Raw genomic sequence first — 8,051 nt, forward strand, 5'->3', positions numbered from 1 at the left:
GGAATTACTTCCTAGAGTATGGACTGGTTGGATTTTTTTGCAGTCCAAGGCACTCTCAGAATTTTCTTTCAAGAGCGTCTACCTTCCTTCGCTCAGCCTTCCTTGTTGTCCAGCTCTTGCATCCATAGGTTACTATGGGAAATACCATTGCTTTAACTTTGTGGACCTTCCTTGCCAGTGTGATGTCTCTACTCTTCACTATTTTATCGAGATTGGTCATTGCTCTTCTCCCAAGAAGTAAACGTCTACTGATTTCCTGGCTGCAGTCGCCATCTGCAGTAATCTTTTTCCCCATTTTCTTACCATCTTTGTATGTTGGTAAAATGAGTCCTACGGAGGCCATCCTATAATGTTCAGCTACTTCTGGTGTCTGTGTGTGGAACTCTGTCTTGTTAGCATGTGAAGATAGTCAGAATACTTAATTTTCAGGAGTCGAGTATTCCCCTACTCCTGATTGAAGCGGGAAGCAGAGGAAAGCCAGAATAAGACAAGGAAACGTTGTGGGATGGCTGGCCATCCCTGAAGATGAACCTTGCCAGGGTAGGTCGGGTTCCCACTCTTAACAACACTTTCCAATGCTTTCCTATACCCCCCCACCCCACACACACAGACACACTTTCACTCCTGCCTGTGGGATAAAGTTCCTAAGGTCATCATAAGCCAGAAACCACTTGAAGACACATAACTACAAATCAAAGTAGCAAAGATAGTATTTGTTGATTAACTTGTTTTTAAAAACCACCCAAATAATAAAAATACAAATTACAACATGCAAATACAATTGCAATCTTCCTTAAACCGAGTTGGAACCTTTCATCCACCTTATTACTTCCACACAGCCATACAACCCAGAATATAAAGGCAGAAACTCCCACAATATCTGCTTTAAACTGGGTTATTTGATGTGTTGCTTTCATGGGCAGAATCACAGGGTTTTGTGTGTTTTCTGGGCTGTATGGCCATGTTCCAGAAGCAATTTCTCCTGACGTTTAGCCTGAGGTACCTCACAATCTCTGAGGATGCCTGCAATAGATGTGGGTGAAACGTCAGGAAAGAATACTTCTGGAACATGGCCATACAGCCCAGAAAACACACAACAACCCTGAGTTATTTGAATCCACACTGCCATATATTCCAGTTCAAAGCAGATAATGTGGGATTTTATTCAGCTGTGTGGAAGGGGCCTAAGAGGGCTTAAGGCAGTGGTTCTCAACCTGTGGATCCCCAGGTGTTTTGGCTTACAACTCCCAGAACTCCCAGCCAGTTTACCAGCTGTTAGGATTTCTGGAAGTTGAACGACAAAACATCTGGGCACCTACAGGTTGAGAACCACTACTTTAAGTGATCTTGTTCCATATTGCTTGGAAATATCCAAGACAGAACCTAGGACATTCTGCATGAATAGCAGGTGGCCTGGCCCTGACTACTCTTCTCTATAGTCATAATGAGCCTGAGAGGTACATACAGCCTTATATGCCCAGGTTGAGGCTATCTGATAGATATGAACCTGCTCAGACCCTTAGATCCATAAGAGAGCCCCCTTACCTGGACAGAGGATGAAGAGAGCTGGGCAATGGTTAAAAGGCTTGGTAGAAAAGAGCTTTACAGTCAGAGGTTTTGTTAAGTGATGCATGTCTGTAGGTATCAAGAAACTACTGAGCTAGTTAGGCTAAAGAAACAAAAGAGGAAGTCCTATCATAATGTAGAGTTAGAATTGTTTTTTGCCAAGCAACATGATTTTGTAATTTTGCAAGCACCTGAAGTGCTTGCATTATTTCACTATGTGGGATGACAGTCCTAATACATGCTCCAGCAGAGAATGAGATTATTCTGGCATAGTCAAGTGGCCAGACCAAGTTTGCCAAAGCCAGGCTTAAACCCTGGCCACATCTGTGCACACAATTGCAATGTATTCAGCAGTACATTAGAAAAGGCATTACCTCCATTTCCCTCTTCCGTTGAGGCAGCTGTAGACAATAAGCAATTAATGCAATGGCTAAATTTAACAATAATCCCCTCAAGGCATTTTGCATTAATTACAGTGATTATGAGAGAGAAGCTGGATTTAGATCATCAATAAAATTTGTTGATTGACCAAATGGACTGAGCAATAAGCAGAATAATGCACTTAGAGTTAAGTGGATGATTTTTAGGTACACAAAAGTCTACCTTCAGCATTCTCCCTTATCCTAATGCTTATGAAACATCTCTGCCATTTCTGTAAAAGGGTGGCTTAGAGCAGCTGAGAATACTCACCAGTAAATATGTTGAAACCATACATTCCAATGTTTCACAGATGGAAAGCAAGAAACATTAGGTTTAGCAACACTGGAGTGTGGCCAGAATGGAAAAAAGTTATTAACGAAGGAGAACACACAAGCTAGGAAAGTCTGTAGAAGTTTCCTTTTGGCTGAGCCTAGTGGGATTCTGTCGCTGCATCTCCTCTTCTGGTGAGTTAGCCGAGTGCAAACTACTACTGTGTTTCCCTGAAAATAAGACAGTGTCTTATATTAATTTTTGCTCCCAAAGATGCGCTAGGTCTTATTTTCAGGAGATGTCTTATTTTTTCATGAAGAAGAATTCATATTTATTATTGAACAAAAAAATGAACATTTATTATATACTGTACAGTAGTTGTCATCACAAACCAGCATAACCAGACAAACTGTGAATCCTATCAAGAATTTCTTGTTACTAACATTACTTCCATGTACAACAATATATGGTATAGTACATACATTTACCAATCCTGCATGCTTTGGTGTTCTGTTTGGTGGGCATGCTTCCAAACAAAAACTTTGCCAGGTCTTACTTTTGGGGGAGGCCTGATATTTAGCAATTCAGCAAAATCTCTACTAGGTCTTATTTTCAGGGGATGTCTTATTTTCGGGGAAACGGGGTAGTGTGTTTTGAACTAGATTTGAAGCAAGCAAGAACATGGGAAGAAGAGAGAGAAAGGGGGGGGGAAATTGAGGGTTAGTTGCGAAGGTGTGGGTAGTACTGTATGTGATACTCAACATTTGTCTGGGAAAATGGCAAAGGAGGTGAGGTTTTGAGTAGAAAGTACAGTATTTGCCTCACCTCTAGTATGGTTATGAGAGTTAGGTGAACTCAATGTTTCTCTCAGAACTTCTTCCAAAGCTGTCCTCGCCATAATAAAGCAAGTCACTGTGATGTATCTTCTTGTCATACCACTTATGACCTCATCACATGGAAAATTTCCCCCTTCATGGGACACTTTATCTCTGTTTCAAGGATGAAGAGGCATGGAGCCCATCACATGATGTTTGCCTACTTCTGGCCATCATACATTGCCCTTCATCCTTGAAATGGAGTTGAAAGGAGGGAGTTCAGAATGCAGGCAAGTAATGGTGTTCAGAGCCTCTGGCACATGCCAGAACCATAGCTAATGCCAAAAAAACATATGTGATGGGATCTGACAGTTTCACCTGTGTTGAAACGTATCAGTGACATGAAGGAATGGGTGTTTCTCACCACTTTGCCATCACTCCTTAATAGTAATCTAGGTTCCATAGGGAGTGGTGGATTTCTCTGTTACACACTGTTTTATGAAGTGAACCTTCATGATCCTTCTGTTGTCTAAAGTGGTTTAAAGACAGTGTGGGTCCTATTGAAAGGATCATGTTAAAATGTTCTCTAGAGGGAGACCAGAGCTGGTCCAACAATGAGGCGAATTAAGCGGTCGCTTCGGGTGCAAAACATACGGAGGCGCAGTCGAGACTTCTTTTTCTGTTGATTTGTTGTAAAACATGATGTTTTGGTACTTAATTTATAAAATCTTAATGTAATTTGATGTTTAATAGGCTTTTCCTTAATCCCTCCTTATTATCCAACATTTTCGCTTATCCAACGCTTTTATTTTTCAGTGATTGGTTTGCAAGGGGGGTGCCAAAATTCTGTTCGCCTACACTTGAAAAATACCTAGGGCCGGCTCTGAGGGAGACCACCAATTGAAAGAAGTGTAAAAAGTGGAGTTAGAATACTGCTAGTCTACTCAAGAGGAGGAATTCAAAGAGAAAAGGGGAAGATCCCATTGAAAGGAGTGTTTTAAAACTGTGACATAGGTAAAGCAATGGATCCCAGTGAAAGAAACATTTTTAAATGGTGTCCCCTGTCTGTTTTGGTTTGCAGAGCTTTGGGGAGAGCAAGGGATCTCTTGGCTTTCAGATACTGAAGTTTTCCCTGATTTAAAAGTAATACAGAGAGAGCAGAGGAAAGGATTCCCCATTTAATGGTTCCAAACACCGCCAACAATAGGTGAAAACCTAAAGAGAGAAATATGTGTGATGGGAAGACAGAACTTGAATCAGGACAATTGGAAATTTAACAGTATGATTCCCGTGGCTAGACAAACGGTCCCCAACACTTCTCAAAGTCCTTGTGATGAGGTCCTTCATGTAAAATGAGGTAAAATGGGAGAAGACTCAGCTATGACCTCTCTTTGTCATGTTCCAGAGCAATACTATTGGTGTTTTAGAAGAATGGTACTAAATGTTGTGGTGTAAGCAGTGCTGGAGCAATTCCCACACAGCCAAAGTTATCATCAGAAGGGAACCTCGGTTTCATCTCCCAATTCATAAACTGATTTAAGTCTTGGCTTATTTCTCAAAGTAGTTTTAAGAGCCTTCAATGGGAGCAGCGGACAGTGAATGATTGCATCACTGAGGACCTGCCAAGGACCTTTCCACCTTGTTTTGGATATCCTTTGCTGAGAACATGTTCCTTCTCATCAAATGAAAAGATACTGGAATAAGAAGAAGCAACACCAGTCTTTGGTCACCTTGACCAAGGAGAAGCAGTCTTTGGCCACCTTTTTTGTATGGCTTCTGTCTATTGGACAAGGGGGGCAGGTCTGTGAGATATGGCAAAAGCAATGCAAGGAGGTGAGCCTGGTCAAAGAGCTGGCCTCCTAAAAACATTGTGCCCAAGAATCCTCAAAACCCCTCAGTGTTGGGTTAGGCACGGAAGAATATAAAGACTGTCATACCCTATATACAACACAAAGGGTTATTTAGATTGCCAGGTATAAAAACTCAATTTGCATTACAAAATATGTCTTGCATATTTTTAATAATATAAAATAACAGTCTGTACACTACACCTTCAAGGCAGGATATTCTCACCTCTAAATGTTAGACAATGAAAGATTATTACCAATTTTAGAAATGTATTTCCGAACACTTTTTCAGCCATATTGCTCTATATGATAATCATGCCCAACACAATAACAGCCAGCTTTCTTTTTTAAAGAAAGGGTATTTGTGTTCCGCAAGGCTTGTAGCTATTTATCTAGAATTCATTTAATCATATCTCATTAGAATGATACATTTTTTATTGTCAATGCATTGTAGGTTTCCTCTGGAAAGTCGGCATTCTCCCTCAGTAATGGAGACCATGGAGTTCTGACAGCCCTAGTGTTAAAAACAAGCTTTAAGATCCATTTTACTTTGCTGCAACACTGCTTTGCAGATACTGAATTAGAGCCTATTTAAACCATTCAAGCATATAATCAAATTTCAGTAATGAGTTATTAATTAAGCAGGGGCATCCATTTCTGTGCTAACTGCCTCATAAACAATCGACAGGAGATTTGTGAATTTTGACTTTCTGACACTATTAAACAAATCAATATTAGGTTTCAGACACAGCAATTCAGACAGTTTTCCCTGTTATTTGGCAATCGTCTGCCTGGAATACTAATGAAAGAATTAAGAGCTGTAGATTTTGCATGTGCTCCATCAAAAAGATCCTTATCTGTGGGGAATTGGGCCCTCATTTGCATGGCAGAAGACTTTGCTTTTGTAGGTACAATTTTTCTCAATATGTCACTCATTAGTATTTATAAAACTGCCGAGTGGTGAAGCCTTCAGCCGCTATTCATAATGAACATTCATATCCCGGCTGGAGATACCACTGAACAAAGCAAAAGATTCATATATTTATTTATTTTGGACTCATTTGCTGTTAACGTGGAGTAGGCTTGAGACCAAGAATATGCCTCCCCAGTGTCTAATTTTTGTTGGCTTTGAGTGAAATTTCCAAATATGTACCAGCTAATTTGCCGGCAATTATTTTACCTTTGACACTTACTTGCCCAGATTTTCTATTTTTGTTTTCCTCTCTTCCCACAAATCAGTCAGTCATGAAGGCATATGCTAGCTAATAAGACTGCACTTATTTGCTGGTTCTGAATTATGACTGGTTTAAAGGGAAGGACAACTGATGAATAGCTGGTAAAAGTGTAGACATTATGAAGCAAGCACACACGGTACATTTATCTGGACTTTAAAAGACCTTACTTTGTTGCTACGTTTTGTGGATTTTATAGTTCCCAGAAGTGGTGGGTATAATGGTGAATTTTGAAGTGCAGACCCTCATCATAAGCATTTCTATAGCAATATCCCTTAAAAAGTTTATATATATATATATATATATATATATATATATATATATATACACACACACACACACACACACACACACACACACACACACACATATACACACATTTAACTCGTGTGTGTGTGTGTGTGTGTGTGTGTGTGTGTGTATATATATATTTAAAATATACATATTTAAATATAAATATTTAAAATCTAGCCATTTTCATCTTTGTTAAGATCATGCCTTTCCAAATTATTTTAGATTTCAACAAGGGATTTGTCTACACAGACTAAAAATATCATACTTACTTTGTAAGCGCTGTGATCTTACATGATGTTCTAACAATTTGCTTGCAATGTGATTCTTTGGGATTTAATCTGTTGCAAATAAACTTGCTTTTTACTCCACAGTTTTGCATAAAATTAACATGTGGCCAGCCTAAATTTGCTATGTAGTTGGGGACAGGAGTTAGTGGTGCATGGAACTGGTTGGTGGGAGATGATACAATGATGATTCCTGCCAAGACATGGTTCCTTCCCATGTTGAATTATAATTTTTAAAGGTGTGTGTATGTCTGTGTGTGTGCCAATACCTGCATCCCCAATTAACAGAAAATACACATATTGCATGCATGGCAGGGGGAAACAATACAAGTGACCATAACCATGTGGCCAAAAACAGTGCAAAGGATTCAAAATTTGGGCTACCCCTAACAGGGGGGTGGGTTGTTCAGGGGAAAATGTATGGCCAGCAATGACAATATCACTATGAGATAGATAGATAGATAGATAGATAGATAGATAGATAGATAGATAGATAGATAGATAGATAGATATTGTGTGTGTGGCACTGACAAGATAACTGCAGGACAAATGCAGACAAAAGTGCAACGCCAAGTGGAATTTTCGTCATCAGTATAGACAAGTCCAGGGATAGCTTAAAATGTTACTGGGAACATCCTTTTCCCCTCCAGAAATTGTACAGATTTCAGCTAAAGTTAGAAAGAAAGAGGTACCCAAAGTGGATGGCAGAAGCATTGTCATTGTCATAGTGCAAGGATCCCCAAACTAAGACTGGATGCACCCCTACAAAGTTTTTTACCTACCCACCCCAAACTCTAGACTTAGGGTCACCCTAAGTCTGAAATGACTTGAAGGCCCAGAACAACAGCAATCCTAATTAAGTTGACTATCTCATCAACCAAAAGCAGGCCCACACTTCCTATTAAAATACTGGTGGTAAGTTTCTGATAGTTAAACTTGTTCTTTATTTTAAATATTATATTGCTCTTTCATTTTTTGCACTACAAATAAGAGATGTGTAGGGTGCATAGGAATTCATTCATGTTTTTTTTTTCAAACTACAGTTTAGCTCCCAAACAGTCTAAGGGACCATGAACTGGCCCTCTGTTTAAAAAGTTTAGGAACCCCTGTCCTAGTGCTTTGACTCTATAAACCTTGGATTCATTACTTCAGTGGTGGCTGTCAGCTATCTTGTTGGTAGGATGGCAAATCAATGCATTTCAAAAGAGCTATAAAAATGTGAATATTATTCTGCAAGTACTGTAGTTTGGACAAAACCAAGAGGGAGTTAGTTGACTTTCTGACATGAATACCAGTAGAATCATAGAATCATAGAATAGTAGA

At 39.5% G+C, this 8,051-nt stretch overlaps 1 long non-coding RNA gene across 1 annotated transcript; it reads left to right on the top strand.

Annotated features, from left to right (window-relative positions):
- The first annotated feature begins 301 nt into the window (after positions 1-301).
- Positions 302-5,072, top strand: LOC134297628 (uncharacterized). Its single transcript, XR_010004438.1, has 3 exons — positions 302-540; positions 2,297-2,450; positions 4,153-5,072. It is a non-coding gene; the product is annotated as an uncharacterized LOC134297628 (long non-coding RNA).
- Positions 5,073-8,051: the final 2,979 nt, after the last annotated feature.

The sequence above is a fragment of the Anolis carolinensis genome, chromosome 3 (assembly GCF_035594765.1).
Source record: "Anolis carolinensis isolate JA03-04 chromosome 3, rAnoCar3.1.pri, whole genome shotgun sequence".
NCBI classification, from domain to species: domain Eukaryota; kingdom Metazoa; phylum Chordata; class Lepidosauria; order Squamata; family Dactyloidae; genus Anolis; species Anolis carolinensis.